Raw genomic sequence first — 18,459 nt, forward strand, 5'->3', positions numbered from 1 at the left:
ATAAAGACCCTCAGAAATCACACCACCTTGGATGCACCAAAAGCTTGCAGACACCCAGAACTATCTCTGAAAATTTTAGTTCAAAAAAAGCCTGAAACTTGGGACAGTGCCTCTCCAACCCAGATGAGCAGAGCCCAATGTTAACATAAAGTTCAAAGTCAAGAATAAACTGGAAAATGAGCAAACAACAATGACAACAAAAACTCAACCATAAAAAGTTACTATTGTGGCAGAGAAAACGAAGACATAAACTCAGAAGAAAACATCAACTTGAAAATAACTACAAGCAAAGCCTCAAAAGAAAGTGTGAATTGTGCACAAGCCCAACAAGAATTCCTAGAAGAGTTAAAGAAAGATTAAAGTGGTAAAAGAAAAAATGAAAAAAGAAATGAGAGTGATGTAAAAAATTATGAAGAGAATTAACAGCATCGTAAAAGAGGTACACAAATATACTGAAAAAAATAACACCTTAAAAAACAGAATTGCCCTAATGGCAAAAAGAGAAACAAAAATTCCCTGAAGAATTAACTCCTAAAAAACCAGAATTGGCCAAATGGAAAGAGAAATGCAAAATCTCACTGAAGAAAATAATTCCTTAAAAATCAGATTTGGCCAAGTGGAAGCTAATGATTCCATGAGATATCATGAAACAATAGTCAAAAGAATGGAAAAATAGAAGAAAATGTGAAATATTGGAAAAACAACTGACCTGGAAAACAGATCAAGTATACCTGAAAGCCACAATCAAATAAAAAGCCTAGACATCATATTTCAAGAAATTATCGGGGCAGCTAGGTGGCGCAGTGGATAAAGCGCCAGCCCTGGATTCAGGAGTACCTGAGTTCAAATCCGGCCTCAGACACTTGACACTTACTAGCTGTGTGACCCTGGGCAAGTCACTTAACCCCCATTGCCCCGCCAAAAAAAAAAAAAAAAAAAAAGAAAGAAATTATCAAGGTAAATTATCCTCAATATCTTAGATCCAAAGACTAAAATAGAAGTAGAGTCCATTGATCACCTCCTGAAAAAGATTCCAAAATAAAAACTCCCAGGAATATTATAGCCAAATTTCAGAGATCCCAGGTCAAAGAGAGAATATTTCAAGCAGCCCAAAGAAACAATTCAAGTATCATAGAGTCGGGATCACACAATATTCAGCTAGGATTACAACCAAAAATCACCTACCTAGCAAAACTGAGTATAATCCTTCACAGGGAAAAATGTACATTTTAATGAAACAGGAAACTTTCAAGAATTCCTAATGAAAAGACCAGAGGTGAGGAGAAAAATCTGACTTTTGTGTCAAGATAATGGAATGTGGTAGATGAGGAGATTTAGCAGATACTCAGGGACCCACCTGGAGATTGATCTAAACTGATTGAATTGGGGGAGAGTGACTGACTGCTGACTGGCTTACTTCCAGTTAACGAGATCGTAAGCATGTCTGGTTGGTACTTAAGAGGGCACTTAAGATGGTATTGTTCTGGGGCAGCTAGATGGCGCAGTGGCTAAACCACCGGCCCTGGATTCAGGAGGACCTGAGTTCAAATCCAGCCTCAGACACTTGACACTTACCAGCTGTGTGACGCTGGGCAGGTCACTTAACCCTCATTGCCCTGCAAAAAAAAAAAAAAAAAAAAAAGATGGTATTATTTTCAGAAGCTAAAAATGTTGAACTTTACATCCAAACCACCTTCAGATCCAGTGAACCAATGAATTTGAATGACGCTAGCCAATCAGCTTGAAGAACATCCCATTTCTGGGAGGGGAACGTGAAGGAGGAAGCAGATGCTGGCAAGAGAGTTCTTCCTCTTTTGGTGTGAGACGTCGGTTTGGTGGCAGGGGACTTCAGAAGTGAGAGGTTTGGGAAGGCATGGATTTCCAGGCTATAAGAAATCTGTTCTCAATCTTTCTCTTTCTTTTACTATCTTTCAATAAACCCTTAAAAAACCTAAACTCATTTATCAGTTATTTTAGTCAGTTTCCCCCCAAAACTGGGGGGACAGATTAGAACCCACAGTTAGAATTTTAAATTACACACTTTCAAATATAAGATTCAAGAGAAACATAAAAAGGTAAACAGGAAAGAGAAATCATAAGGAACTCAGTAAAGTTAAACTGTTTTATTTTCCTATATTGGTGTGACATAAAGAGCAGAACTTAATGGAAAATTCAACATATAAGATACAGGAGAAATATAAGGTAAACATTGAAGGCCAATTAATTATAAGGGACTCAATAAGGTCAAACCATTCACTTCTTATATGTGAAAATGTTATCAGTATTCTTATGACTGTCATCATTATTTGAGTAGTTTGAAAGAACGCCCTGGGCTGAGCTGTATATGATGGGGTAATTCTTAAAAAATAAAACTGTGTAGAGAAAGATAAAAAGGAGTAATTATCTCATATAAATGAGGCATAAAAGGAAGAACTGATACAGAAGAAGGAAGGGGTGAAGCTGGTAATGCTGAAATCTTACTCTCATTAAAAATGGGTTAAAGAGGGAATAACATATACATCTAATAGGGTTTAAAAGTCTAAATTTAGAAAGAAATAAGTGAGGGGATAGGATAAGGGAGGGACTTTTAAAAAAGTGTACAGATTAAGAATTATATGGGAGAGGAGATAAGGGGAAAATTTAGATAGATTAAGGTGGAGGGTGGGATGAGAGAATAAGGGAAGGACTCTTAGAAGGTGGGTAGATTAAGAAATAGGAGGGAATGTAACAGGTAGAAGTAAATTAGAGGAATGAGGAAGGATAGGGTAAATAGGGCAAGAAGGAATGGATGGAGAGAAATACACAAGTAATTATAACTTAGAATGTGAATGAGATGAATTTACCCATAAAACAGAAATGTATAGCAGAATAGATGAAAAATCTGAATTCAACAAAATGTGCTTTTAGGAAACACAATAAAGATGAGAGATTCACACAAAGATAAAATAAAGGGCTGGAGTAGAATTTATTATGGAAAGAAGCAGGGGTCAGAATCATGATCTTAACAAAGTTAAAGCTAAAATAGATTTAATTAAAAGAGAAAAATATGGAAACTACACTATGTACCACTAATATTATTAAATATTGGTTTAGACCATTAAAAATAACTAGACAGTGTAAAATACTTAAGAGTATATCTGCCAAAACAGACACAGGAACTATAAGAACATAAACATAAAACATTCTTTATACAAATAAAATCAGATTTAAATAACAGGAAAAATATTCATTGCTCGTGAGTAGGTAAAGCCATAAAAGTCATAAATAATGACAATTTAACCTAATTAATCTATTTATTCAATGCCATCCAAACTAACTTACTAAAGAATTACTTTATTGAGTTAGGGAAAAAATCATAACAAAATTCATTTGGAAGAACAAAAGGTCAAGAACCTCAAAGAAACTAAAGGAAACAGATTCAGCAGTACTTAAACTATCTTATTAAGTGAGTGCATTGTTGAAGTATAAGATAGATAATTTTGATTATTTTAAATTAAAATTTTCTTGTATAAATAAAACCAATGTAGCCAAGATTAGGAGGAACACAGAAAATGGGAGGAAAACTTTCATAGACAATCTCTCATATATACTATGATTATAATGTAATATTTCTATGACATAAGAAAGGATGAACTGGTTGATTTAGAAAAACATAGAAAGAATTGGACCTGTAAAGGAAGATGCTATCCACCTCCAGAGAAAGAACAAAGAGAAATATACATAGTATGGTCTTACATATATGTATATATGTGTGTATATATAAGTATATAGGTTTATGTATATGCATGTATATGTGTATATATACATATGTGTATATTTTCATTTAATTGTAGTCTTCTCTAGATTAGGGAAGGGGAGGGAGAAAAAAATTAAAATACATGGAAGAAAACAAAAGAAAACTTAGAAGGAAGCACAGAAAAAACTGGGTTGCTTTGAAAACGATGTGTAGGATTTATCACATAGGTTTTTATTTCACATTGAATCCTCTCTTATGTTCTGTTATATACATGTAAATGTTCTTTTTTTTTCCTTTTCTCACTTTGTATTTCAGTTTAAAATGAATAAAAATTTTTAAAATAAAAAGTATATATTCTTACATGGGAAGATGATACATGAGAAGAACTTTATCATTCTTATGAGTTAGGAGGAGTCTATATAGACAGAGGGTATGGATGTGAGTTGATTATGTTGGTATGATCTCCAAAAAAAAGGTGAAAGGGTGAAAAACGGGTAGCACTGGGAGAAAGGGAAAGGAGAAGTAGAATGGGGAATTTTTTCTCACATAAAAGAGGCACACACAGAAGAGCTTTTACAATGGAGGGGAAAATGCAACGTGGGGAAGTGGGGGAGAGATTGCTTAAACTTCACTTTTATCAGTATTGGTTCAAAGAGGGAAGAATATATATACACACTCAGTTGGGTATAGGAATCTATCTTACCCAATAGGGAGATAGTGGGGAAGGGGATAAGAAAAAGGTGGGAGCAGGGGAAGGTAATAAAAGGGAGGGCAAATTACTGGAGGCAGTGATCAGAAGCAAAACAGATTTTTGAGACAGGACGAAAAGAGAGAGAGAAGAAAAAACATTAAAAAATGGGATGGAGGGAAATACACAGTTAATGATCATACCTATGATGTGAATGGGATGAGCTCACACATAAAATAAAAGCAGATGGAGGAATGGATTAGAAACCAGGATTCAACAATATGTTGTTTATAAGAGATACACCTGAAACAGAAAGACACGCATAGGCGTAAAATAAGAGACATGAAAAAGAAAATATTATACAAATATTTTTAAATTATAAAAATATTATAAAATTAAGTGTTGCTGTTTATATTTAAATATTCAGATGGATCTGAGCTCTATTTGGGAGTTCCCTCCAATGAACCAGATTGAAATCCATGGAACCTGCCCATCCAGCAAGACTTTTGTAATACCCTCTTTTCCCAAGAGTTAGATGCCCTGGGGGCCTCCAACCAACAGTGTTGCTGGGAGCTCTCTGAGTTCTCTAAGACATTTCAAAGCTACCAGTGGAACTTTCTGGATGACCCACTTGTCATCCTTCACACTTGCCATGTGATCAGACCACTATATATGTCCAGTGATGCAACTCCTTGAAGAAATTCTTTACTTCTTTAGAGTTCCTCATTGATTTACTCGTGCAGTCTGCTCTCACTTACCATGAATGTCTCAATTGTCCTCTGTATGATGCATAACTTTTATTGCATTATTATTGTTTTACTTATTATTTGTTTATTATGGTCAAAGCTCTCCATAATATGGCACTATTCTCCTTTTCTGACCCTATTTCTCTCTCTCTCTCTCTCTCTCTCTCTCTCTCTCTCTCTCACACACACACACACACACACACACACACACACCCTGCATAGTGTGCTTTAGTCAGATAAGATTAGGTCCTGCCTCTCAATCACACCCTATGCTTTGACAGTCTCTACCTGTCAAAGTCAGAATGCTCAACTCAAATACCACCCCCTCCATGAGGCCATTTCTGATTCCCCCAAATCAAAACCAATGTCACCCTCCTGTTAAAACTAAGAACACTGTGTTAGCATCTCTCTTGAGGCATTTTCACCCTCTGCCTGGCATTAAAGCATTATGTCTCATACATCCTACTAGAACTCTGTGGAGTCAAAGATTCTCTCCTGTTTCTCTTTGTCTCCCTTCTAGGGTCTCCCACAACAAAGAATGTTTGTTTGTTTGTTTGTTAAACAAATGCCATCTTTTCTTTTTTTCTTCTCTCCCCTTAAAGATTTATATTGTACTTGAATCCACCTGAACAAACATGTTGGGACAAATGAAGGATGGAACCCACAATATGATTTCCTTCAGGCCCCACCTTGCTCACTAGAGAGAGCCCAGGTTCCACCCCTGACTCACTGTTTGCCCTTAGGTGAATCACTTCTCTTCTTTTTGCCTCAGTTTCCTAATCTGTAAAATGACCTTAATAATCTTTACCCTGCCATCTTCATAGGGGGCACTGAAAGTATAAAGCACTATCACAGAATCAATCATAAAATAACAAATCAGTGCTGAAAGATCACATAATCCGACCCCTTTATTTTACAGTTAAGGAAAATGCAGCCTAGAGGTAGGAAGCGACATGCCAAGGTTGCACAGTAAGATGAGAGAGACAAGGCTATAACTCAAATATACCAATATACCATATTATGGGAGGGATGGTTCTTACTTTCTCATAAAGTTCAGAAAAAAAGTAAGCAAATAGCATTATGCACCAAAATAAGATCTCCCCTTAGGGGCATTTTGCCTGATGATGCCTGGAAGTTATTGATGGAGATAAAATCTCCTTTTGCACCCCAGAGTGCGAAGGACATTTTAAAGGATCTATAGGTCTGCCATAACAAGAAACACTCCCCCACTCCCCGCCCCATACTAATTAACCCAAGAAAAATCTCCCACACCAACTGGACCCATGGAAGATGACATCGTCATCATCACTAATATTACCTAGTGCATCAAATTTTCAAAAGATTTTGCATACATTATTTCACCATCATGCCTTACTTTAAGTAGAGATAATCATAATAACTAGCATTTATTGAGCACTTACTGTGTGATAGGCACTGTGCTCTATGATGGAAAAACAATTAGAAGCAGAAAAAAAAAGATAGTCCCTGCCCTCAAGGAGTTTACATTCTAATAGGGTAAAGAGTACCCATAAAAGAAAGATGAAAAATCAGGAAAGTGGAGAAGGGAATAGAAAGGAAGAAGAATTATCTGCCCCCTAGCATGGTACAAAAAGTATGAAAAATCAGGAGTGCATCTTGGAAAGGAATAAAGACATGGCTGGCTTGGGCAACCTCCTTAAACTGAAGGTTCTGAGAGGAACCTCAGGTAGGTACATGGTCTGGTGGATAAAGCACTAACCCTTGAAGTTAGGAGGACCTGAGTTCAAATCTCACCTCAGACACTTATTAGCTGTGTGACCCTGGGCAAGTCACTTAACCCCAACTGCCTGAAACACCTGGGGCCATCTCTAATCATCCTGATATATATCTTGCCACTGGACCCAGATGGCTCTGGAGGAGAGAGTGAGATCGAATACCTTGTACAGCCCTCCCTCACTTCAAGTCATGACATCACCCCCATGCCATCGCCCTCTTTGAGAAGAACAACAACAAGCTAATCAGAAGAAGACAGTACAGGAGCAAAGGATACTTCCAGTGTGAAAAATCCAGGTGTAGAGTGAACTTCCAGGGTGAAGAGGTCTCTGTGACATGATAAAGAAACTCCCGAGAGAAGGGGGTGCAGTCTTTAAGGTATTTACCCATCCAAACCAATAAACATTTATTAAGCAGCTACTGTGCTAAGCACTGGGGATAAGACAGTCCTTGCCCTCGAGGATCTATCAGTCTAATGGGAGAAGACAACACAGAAAAAGAGTCAGGAAAGGGAAAGGAGAAGGTAAGCAGGGGAGAATAGGGGGTACCTGGCTCTCAGGGGCATCTTGTTCTGTGGAGCTGAAGCCAGATAGAGCAGCAAATGCAGTATAGAGTGATCCAAAAAGTCAAGTTTCTGCCTTCTATAAAGGAGGCACTGAAAAGAGTTTTGTACTCCACCCTCTAGCCCTCCAATCAGAGGAGACAAGTTGAGGGAGGTGGTATCAGTCAAGGCTTGAGTTAGCAGCATGGTGATGAGATTAGAGGTGATGAGCTTAACCTGGGAGGGACCTCTAAAGCAGACAAAGAAGGAGATGCCCAGTGGAATATTTATCCTCATAAGATATAGTTTTAAGGTATTTGAACCTCACAGATGAGGAAACCAAGACTGAGAAAAGTTAAGTGATTGGGCCAAGACCACACAGCTACTAAGGCAGAAAATATTCTCTCCACCAAAAGCTTCAAGTTCCCTGAACTAGTACACACCCTGCACATTCTCCTTTCTACTTGGGATTCCTGGAGAGAAGGGACTGGCAGAAAAATGCTAAACATGTAAGTCTCCCATGCTGACAAAAAACCTCTAGAGTGGGAACTCTTAACATTTTGTGTAACGTGGACCCATTTGTAATAGATTTCCTTCCCAGAACAATGTTTTTAAGTGTATAAAATAAAATGCACAAGATTACAAAGGAAACCAATTCTATTGAAATATAATTATTGAAATATTAAAATAAAGACACAGAACCCAAGTTAAAGACTCTGGCTTTAAAAGATGAAGGCAGAGACTGGATTAATAGAGAACACAGGAACCTCTACTCCCAGCCACCAACTCTAGACTCTCTGAACCCAGGAGAATCCCCAATGCAACTTGCCCCGCCTGCCAAAAGAAAAAAAAGGAAAAACTAGAAGGAACAATGAATAAATACACTTGAGTGTTTGAAACTAGTTTAAACACCCTTTTGGGGCTGTCACTTTTTCCTATAATATTACCCGCCAAAGACATACATGTGGGCTAGTCAGATTAATTCAAGGTCTAAATTCTGAGGTTAGATGGTAGTTAAGTAGGTGTCAGCACAAATACCATGGAATTGAGCTTTATAGATTCTGGAATCTATGTCTAAACTTAAGTAACTTTTCACTAAGACTAAAATCCCCAGTGGCCTTCCTTTGGCAGAGAGGTGCCCAGTAGGTATCTTGAAAGTCATTCAATAGGATGTGACTTAACATAGCAAATAAATAGCCAACCATGTGCTCACATAAAAAGTTATTCAAAAGAGCTTCAGAAAAAAAGGGAAGGAATCCATGAATATTTCATAGGCTGTTCTCTACTTCCATTAGGGTTTCTCAATTGTAATGAAACATAACTCAAAATTTCCAACTCAAAAGTAAAGGACAACCTTCCCTTAGCAAATGAAGCTTCCCCTGTATGGCAGGCACAAGTGCAATTATTTTAAAAGCTACAAAGAATTAGCTAAGATGTTACAGCCAGCTCTAAAAAGTGTTTGTGTCCTATAGGTGTGCATGATTCAAGGGTCTGGGGCTTATGCACAAGAAGCTGTTGAGGGTGCCTCAGAAATACTCCCCCTCCCACTGCATGTAACCCACAAAGAGCATCCCCAACAGACCCACAGTGATAGAAATACAAAATAACAGAACTGGGAGGAACTCAGTAAACATTTTAGTCCACCCGACTAAGGAAATAGAACCATATAAATGAAGGGTCATAGATCTAAAGCTAGAATGAGCCATCTGGTCCAATTCCCCTTGTTTTACAGATGAAGAAACTGAGGTCCAATGGATTTCAATGACTTGCCTGTCATGCAGGTAATAAGCATTTGAGGTGACTCAGCTCCTCTGAAGCCAAAACTGACCCTCTTTCCACCCTACTAGTTAATTAGCCAAATTATTTCTTCGGTAAGGTCTAAGCAGACCAAACATTGCTCCATTGTAGACACTGTGGTACAGTTCAAAGAGCACTGGACCAAGGGGACAATCTGATCAGTTTTAGACCTAGGATGTCACTTCTTCTCAATGAACCTCATCTGTCAAATTTAGATCTCTGAAGTCTCTTGCAGCTTTAGATCCTATGATCTGTCTAATGACAGATGAAGAACTAAAACCTGGAGTTCATAATTACCTAGAGACATTCCCCTAGAGACTTTATGTGTTTGGTAGAGGAAAGGTTTGTTCCAGTTTCCCGGAAGCACTTCTGTTAATACTGGCACAGAGACCTAGACTTCCCAAAATAATACTTGCAGCTAATACATTCATTAAGGAAAAATATGCAAAGACGTCATAGTAATTCATTTATTCACTCAGATATCCAACATTTACTGAGTGCCTATATTCCTAGCCCTGTGTTAGTCGCTATGGGGGAAACAAAAGAATGTAAGATCCAGGACAAAGCAAAAAGAGCAGCAGCTCTGAACTTAGGTTGAAATCGAACCTTGAATGCTTACTCCCTTGTATGAGCTTGGACAGGACACTTAACCTTCCTCGTCCTGTTTTCTCATCTATAAAATGGGAGAGACTAGGTGAACTCTCAGTTCCCTTCCTGCTCTGGCTCTATGATAGGATGACCTAGTTGGCTTCCCCCTGCCCCTGACAATTTACTTGGGTAGAAGAGACTCACACACATACAGCAACTGGAGAATACTATGAAGCAATATATGACAAGATACTGAAGTGAGTCCTTGTGATGGTAAGTGCTAAAGGAGTTCAGAAGAGACTGAGAGAAGTGTGATCAGAGATAGTCAAGGAGATCTTCCAGATTCACAGAATAGCAGAGCTAAAACAGACCTTAGACACCATCTAGGCCAATTCCTTCATTGTAGAGGTGAGGGTATTGAAGCTCAGAGGGGTCTTGATTTTCCAGTCACACAATTCTGTAGCATTCCCTTCACAACCCAATTCACACTCTAACTGGTAGATTGAGTTCCCAGAGGGCAATGACCACTGTTCCCCTCAGAATTCTAGGGGTCACTCTGAGGGGTTGAGTTTACTAGTATCTTAGCTTCTGAGACTCAACTGGTGTGTTCTCTATCACCAATCAATCAGCTAAATTCCATTAGTTTTTAGAAATGGGATTTACTGAGAAGCTATAGCAAAAAAAAAGAGTTGTCACAAAGTATTCCCCCCAAACTGGGTAAACATACAAGGTCTCTGGGGAGAGTAAGCTCAGACTTAAAATACAATGGCAGTGAGGTATACATATAAGGAACATGTGTGGCAAAAGGGCACTTCCCAACAGCTGATCTGGGAAGTCTTTTTCCCCTTTCATAGAATCCCTTTAGGTATAGCTTTCTGTTGAGTTCTGAATGTCAGTACCTTTCCCAAACCCACAACAGCTCTCAAGGGCTGCAGGTGCTTCCTCTACAATTAGCCACTACCACTCTGGGGACCAATGCTACTCTACTGCTTCCAATAGACTCTGGTAGTGATTCCAGTTGTCAATGGTACCTTTGAAAGCTCTTATGGATCTCCCAAAATTAGTGTCTCCATCCAGACAATTGCATCTCTGGATACTCACTCACCTAAAAACAGGAAAGAAGACACACAAAAGAAACAGATGCTCTATGTGCTCACAGACATATAGTGGCCAGATGGAGGAAGGCAGCTTACTATTGCTTTACCACTTGACAGTACTTTTCTCGATTGCCATCAGAAAGGAAAAGGGACCAAGTTCATCCATTTTGTGCTTAAATTTGACTCTGGGTCAAATTACTTCCTTGAGTCATCATCAGTCCTTCTGGTTCCTCAGAAAAAAATATTTTGTCATCCCATTTTCTCTTACCAACCCCTCAGTAACACATAGCTGGAAAGAGACACTCCCCCCACTTCCAGCTTCCCATGAAGCCACTTAAATAAACCCATAAGGGAAATATCTGCAGTTGCTTATTTCCTCTTCCCCCATTACAAGAAAATCATGGGATCTAAAGCTGCAAGAAACTTCAGAGATATAATCAAAGTGACTAAATTTGACAGATGTGTAAACTGAGGCTCATTGAGAAGAAGTGACATCCTAAGTCTAAAACTGATCAGACTGCCCCCTTATTCCAATGATCTCTGAACTGTATCACAGTGTCTACAATGGAGCAAATGTTTGGTATGCTTAGACCTTACCTAAGAAATAATTTGGCTAATAGACAAATTTTATAAGTATAGATTGTGACCTATCTCCATTTGTCTTCCCCTAGAGGACAGAGCAAGGAAAGAATAACCTCTGGATTCAGTCCTGTTATCTTCCTCGTTCAGAATTTAATGTCCTTGTAGGCAGATATTGTCTCTCTTGCTTTTTTATACCCAAAACTTATAGCACAATACCTGGATCACAGTAAATGCTCCATAAGCTACATTCATTCATGGATTAACCCAGGAGTGTCCAGGTTCCTATGGACTCCCAGACAACTGAGGCATGGTCAGAAGCCTGTGAATGTCTAAATCAGAAGGTAAGGGTTTAAGTAAGATGTTTTTCTTACAATGAGAAAATTTCCACCTTGGTGACCTAACGGCAAATAATTTAAATAAATGTTTCCTATAAGGATGTGAAGTCTTCATCTCTGCTCAATGCAAATGGAAATTGGCCTCAACTGCAGCAGGAGAACCTCAAGACAAAGAATTATCTGATGGGAAGATCTCCAGCCCTGAAAATTTCATCACCCTCTTGGGTGATGAGCACAACTCTATCTGAAGGGAAAATGATTGCCTAGGTCACTTCTAAAATGTTGCTAGTATGACAAAAAAGGAAAATAATAATTGTTGGAGAAGCTATGGAAAAATTGGAACACTAATGCATTATTGGTGGAACTGTGAACTGATCCAACCATTCTGGAGAGCCATTTGGAATTATGCCCAAAGGGCTATAAAGCTGTGCATACCCTTTGACCCAGCAATACCACTTTTGGGTCTTTTTCCCAAAGAGATCATAAAAAAGGGAAAAGGACCTACATGTACAAAAATATTTATAGCTGCTCTTTTTGTGGTGGCAAGGAATTGGAAATTGAGGGGTTGCCCATCAATTGGGGAATGGCTGAACAAGTTGTGGTCTATGAATGTAATGGAATTCTATTGTGCTGTAAGAAATGATGAGCAGAAGTTCAGAGAAACCTGGAAGGACTTGACTGATGATGAGTGAGATGAGCATAACCAGAAGAACATTATACACAGTATCATCAACAATATGTGTTGATCAACTGTGATAGACTAGATTCTTCTCACCAATACAATGGTACAAGAAAGTTCTAAAGGACTCATGATGGAAAAGGCTCTCCAAATACAGAATTGTGAAATACGGATGCTGATTGAACCATACTATTTCTTTTGTTTTTGGTGCTGTTGTTTTTCTATTTTGAGGTTTTTCCTTATTGCTCTGATTCTTCTCTTACAACATGACTAATGCAGAAATATATTTAATGTTTTATATATATATATATAACCTATATCAGATAAGCTGCTGTCTAGGGATGGGGGGAGGGAGGGGAGGGAGGGAGAAAAATTTGAAATTGGAAATCTTATATAAACAAATTTTGAAAACTATCTCTAACTGGAAAATAATAAAATCCTTTTATTAAAAAATAAAATAAAATGTTGCTAACAGGCTTGTGAGAAAGGTGCTTTGCAAATCATCAAGCACCATGTTATTGTGAGTTGTTACCATTATTCCATGATGTCAAAAAGAAAGTCATGGGTACTGATGATCCATTGAAAGTAAGTTTATGGTCTTAGTATTCTTCCTCAGAATTAGAGAGGGGAATGTGTGTATGTGTGTGTGAGAGAGAGACAGACAGACAGACACGGAAAGACAGAGAGACAGAGACAAAGACAGAGAGACAAAATAGAGAGATAGTTCAAATAGTTTGCTCTGTGAACACAAATAATTCTGAAAGGAAAGGAAATTCCTATTCAATACAATACCATCTTTTTCCCAAGTCCTATTCAAGTTTCATTCACTTTTGCCAGGTCACCTTCCCCACCTTTGTTTCCTCCTAAGAGTCTGTCATACAATTTCTTTCCACACCCTGAATGGGGAAATTCCACCAACCACCTTCCCCACCCAAAGGCTGCTAGAGCCTCACTCCCCAGGCTGAATCAGACTGCAAGAGTTGGTAAGGGGGGGGAGGCAGAGAGAGATATTGAGCTGTAACAAAATTATCTTGGCAGAAAGACTTCACCCATGAAAGAAGCATGCTAGTAGCAGTTGAACTGGGATAAACGTGGTAAGTATTTTACTCCAATCTACATATGTTAAGTGTCTATTATGTACCAGGCACTGGGAAGATACAGAGATGAAAAATTAACACAGAGACCAAGCAAGAAGTTGAAGTAGGAGGAAGCAGTAAAGCCCGGCTCTGTTTCTACCACCCCCACCATCAAATAATCCACCAAAAACCTACCAAAAACCCACAGCCCTAATCCTGATGAGGAAATCCAAGTAAAATCACAGCCAGTCGTGTTTCCATCCCAGAGAGGCAGACAGGGGTTTCTGAACAAAGGAGACAGAGGGAGGAGGAGGGAGGGGAAAGAAGAAAGGGAAGAAAAAGGAAGAGAAATGAAAAATGGAAGGGAGGGGAAGGAATGGAAAAGGGGGAAAGAGTGAAAGTAGGAAGGAGAGGAGTGTAGAGAGGAAAAAGGAGGGGAAAGTATAGCAGAATAAGATTTAAAAGGGGGGGTATACAAACAGAACCAATGCAGTTAAAATTAGAAGGGAAAAATACCTGAGGGGAAAATTTGACAGCAAAAATTTTTATAAGGATTTTATCTCCAAGATATAGAGGTAATTGATTCAAATCTATAAGAATGAGAGACAACCCTGAATTAATAAATGGTCAAAGGATATGAGCAGGCAGTTTTCAAAGGAAGAATTCTTTATTTCTTCAATAGCCATATCCAAAAAAATCCTCCAAATCATTAATAATTGGAAAAATACAAATTAAAGCAACTCTGAAATTTCATCTCATACCCATCAAATTAGCAAAACTGACCAAAAAGGAAAATGACAAATGCTGGAGCAACTGTGGGAAAACTGGTAGATGAGTGGACCGTTAATGCACCTATGAACTGGACCAACCATTCTAGAAAGCAATTTGGAACTACACACAAAAGTGATTAATCTATTTCTATATCCTTTGACCCATCAGTGCCACAACTAGGCTAATACCTCAAAGATATGAAAGAAAGAGGAATGATCTTATATGTACAAAAATAGTTTATAATAGCTCTTTTTATGGTGGCAAAGAACTGGAAACTAAGGGGATGCTCACCAATTAAGGAATGGATGAACTTAAATATGAGAATAGTGGAATACTGTTGTGCTATTTAAAAAAATGATGAAGAGGATAGTTTCAGATAACTAGGAAAGACTTGTGTGAATTGATACATAGTGAAGCGACATAATAAAACATGGGCCACTCCCATGTCCAGACAGAGAAGTGATGAACTCAGGATGGCCTCAGATCAGATATTTCTTGGACATGGCCAGTACAGTAGTTTTGCTTGACTATGCATATTTATTATAAGGCTTTTCTTTTTCTTTTCTTTATTTTCCATTCAAGGGATATGGGAAGGAGAGGAAAAAATGCTTATTATTTTTTAAAATCTAAGAAATTGGGGCAGCTAGGTGGCGCAGTGGATAGAGCACCGCCCTGGAGTCAGGAGGACCCGAGTTCAAATCTGACCTCAGACACTTAACACTTAACTAGCTGTGTGACCCTAGGCAAGTCACTTAACCCCAATTGCCTCACCAAAAAAAACATTAAATAAAAAAAATTAAATTAAATCTAAGAAATCTAACAGTCCCAAACAACAGCAACAACAAAAAAGAGCTATTCTTTCAAAGTTGTTCACATAAGGATTCTTTGTAAATGCAAAACAAACCAATCAACCCTGGATACAAACTCAATGGCCAACTTGTGCTGCTGACTGACACTGGAGATACTCACAAAATGGTGTTGACTGGGTCCACTAAAAGTTTGTGTTGCATTCACTGCAGCAAGGCAATCTTTTCCTTTTTTTTTTTTTTTTGCGGGGGTGGCAATGAGGGTTAAGTGACTTGCCCAGGGTCACACAGCTAGTAAGTGTCTAGTGTCTGAGGCCAGATTTGAACTCAGATCCTCCTGAATCCAGGGCTGGTGCTTTATCCACTGTGCCATCTAGTTGTCCCCAGCAAGACAATCTTTTTATATAACCATAATTAATTCACTATGCCACTCACCACAGTGGCTTTTCCAAACTTTTTGTTTTTTAGCCCTCCTCAAATTTCCCATGGCTCTTCCTCCCCCAAACCTCATAGCTGAGAACCTTGCCTCATATTTCACTGAAAAAACTGAACTCATTTCCTTTTCTCTCCTGTTCATATAATATCATTCAGACACTTCTTTCACTATCTCCTCCTTCACCCCTATCTCACTTAAAGAGATGAACTTTCTCCTTACCAAGGCAAATCCCTCTATGCTTGTAAGTGATTACATTCTATCCCATTTTCTGTAGCAGATTGCTTCCTCTATCATCCTTACTCACTAATTTTCAATGTCTCCCTGTCCACTGCCTGTTTCCCTATTGCCTAGAAGCATGCCTACATCCTCTAGCATCCTCAAAAACAAAAACAAAAAATCCTCACTTGAGCTGTCCTTTCCTGCCACCTATTATCCTATATCTCTCCTCCCTTTTCCACACACTCTCTCAATAAACTGAATGTATTGAATTCCAATGGGGAAGATCAAATACACACACACACACACACACACACACACACAAAATTCTTGGGGGCAGCTAGGTGGCGCAGTGGATAAAGCACTGGCCCTGGATTCAGGAGGACCTGAGTTCAAATTTGACCTCAAATATTTGACACTTACTAGCTGTGTGACCTTGGGCAAGTACTTAACCCTCATTGTCCAGCCAAAACAAAAAGATCAAATACAAAATCCTCTGTTTGGCTTTTAAAGCCCTTCTTAATCTGGTCCCCTCTTACCTTTATTCCCTGGCTGTCCTCCATTCCTGGAACTCTCTCCCTTCTCATCTCTGCCTCCTTGCTTCTTTCAGCTCTCCAACAAAGTCCCACGTTCTTCAAGAAGCCCTTCCCAGTTCTCCTTAATCTCAGTGACTTTCATCTGAGATTACCACCAATGTTTCCTTCCTTGTACATAGTTGTTTGCATGTTCTCTCCTCCATCATATTGTCAGCTCCTAGACAGCAGAGATTCTTTTATGTTTCTTTGTATCCCCAGCATTTCGCAGTATCTGGCACACAGTAGGCACTTAATGTTTATTGACTGATTGACCTGGAAAAGTGGCCTCATAACCCTTATCAAAGTAACAGAGATGTCATCTGTGGCTTCTTTTGATTACCTTAAGTCACATTTATTTCCTAATATGTCCCTCTCCCTCCCCTAGCCAATGAGCCAATGTTGTGGCAAAGATTTTTAAAAGATTTTTTTAAGCAGTTCACAAAAACCACTTCAGCTCACCAGTAATGTCTGATAGCAAAGTCTCCACCAGTAGTCACCCAACCACATCTGAAAAAAAAAAAAGAGAGAGGGAAATACATTTTCTTCAACTCTAGGGACAAGTTTGTTTATTATCATTACAAAATATTTATTTGGGAGGGGTGTTCTTTCCATTTACATTCTAGTCATTTTATATAATGTGTTTCTGGTTTTGCTTACTTCATTCTGGATCAGTCCGTTTAAATCTTCCCATACTTCTCTGAAATCTTCATATTCTTCTATTCTTACCATGGAGCAATATTCCATTATATTCATAACATCTCAATTAAATATTCTGGGGGTGGAGAAGAACCCCCAAAGGAAAGAGCCTAGGGATGTTCCAGGAAAATTCGCATCTCTGAAAAATTATCCTACCTCCCACAAGTTACTGCCTGAATTTTCCAAGTTGCTTTTTCTTCCCTGGGAAAGCAGCTATGGAAAAGCCGGTGCTCGCTGCCTTTGATGCTATTTAGATTTCCTGCTCAAGATAGCTAGGATTAAAGCCCCTCGCGCTGCTGTCACTACTAGCAGCAGGAATGGGGGGGGGGGGGGAATGCAAACTGCTCACTTGCGTTCGAACACTAAATCGCCTTCACAGGCTGATTATTAAATGACTCCTCAGTTCGCATTTTTGCTTAATGATACCTTACCACAAATACCATCTGCTCGGCATTTCGTAAAAAGGTAACCTTAATAGATTAAAACCATCTCCTGCTCTAGGGCTTCAGGAGCTCCAATTTTCTTCCAAATGGGACTCCCCCCTCCCACCTCAGTTTGATGTAAAACAGTCAAAACAGGGGGGAATTCTATTTGCACACATTAAACAGAAAATTGAGTGGACCTGAGGAGGAGCAGGATGTGCACAATAAGAGAATTGTAGGTATTATTTCACCAGAGATGGGTGGGGTGGGATTTTTTTTTTTTCGCTAGGCTGGCGAGGACTAATTGGAAATAATTTTCCCTGCCACTAAATTGGCACAGTCCTTGATTTGGGCCATGTTATTTTCTCCTCTCTCTCTGTTCGAAGTCCTAGTAGTCCATCGCTAAAGGTCCATCAGATCTCAAGGGATTTTCTGCACAAAATTGGCCCTTGGAGTGGGACGCGGTTGGGGGTAGGGGGGAGGAAGGTCCTAACAACTCTTACTCTTCAGGCGGCTGGGGGGGGGGAGGGAGTTAGGGTAGAGGGGTCGAGGATGCAGGTCCTTGGGAGTTACTCCACCTTAAAGACACCCCCCTCCCCAGTTTATTGTTGTCTAGGAGAACCAAGGACTTTAGGAAATTTGTACAAGCAGTGAGAAAGAGTAAAGTGTCCCGGGACAGCGACGGTGCTGGGAAATTTGCACCTCTGCGGGGCTGGGAGGGGACGCCCGCTAAGCAGGGAAGAGGGAAGGTCATGCCTGGTCCTCTGAGTCAGGGAGGGAAGGGGTTCTCAGTATTACTGTCTCTTGTCTGAATGTTGGGAATCAGAGTTGGAGGGACTTTATGGCAGGGTGTTGTGGCTGGGGGCGGGGGAGGAGAAGAGGCATTGTTTGCGGCACCCTCTTGCCAAATCCTAACACCG

The sequence above is a fragment of the Dromiciops gliroides genome, chromosome 2 (assembly GCF_019393635.1).
Source record: "Dromiciops gliroides isolate mDroGli1 chromosome 2, mDroGli1.pri, whole genome shotgun sequence".
Classification (NCBI taxonomy): domain Eukaryota; kingdom Metazoa; phylum Chordata; class Mammalia; order Microbiotheria; family Microbiotheriidae; genus Dromiciops; species Dromiciops gliroides.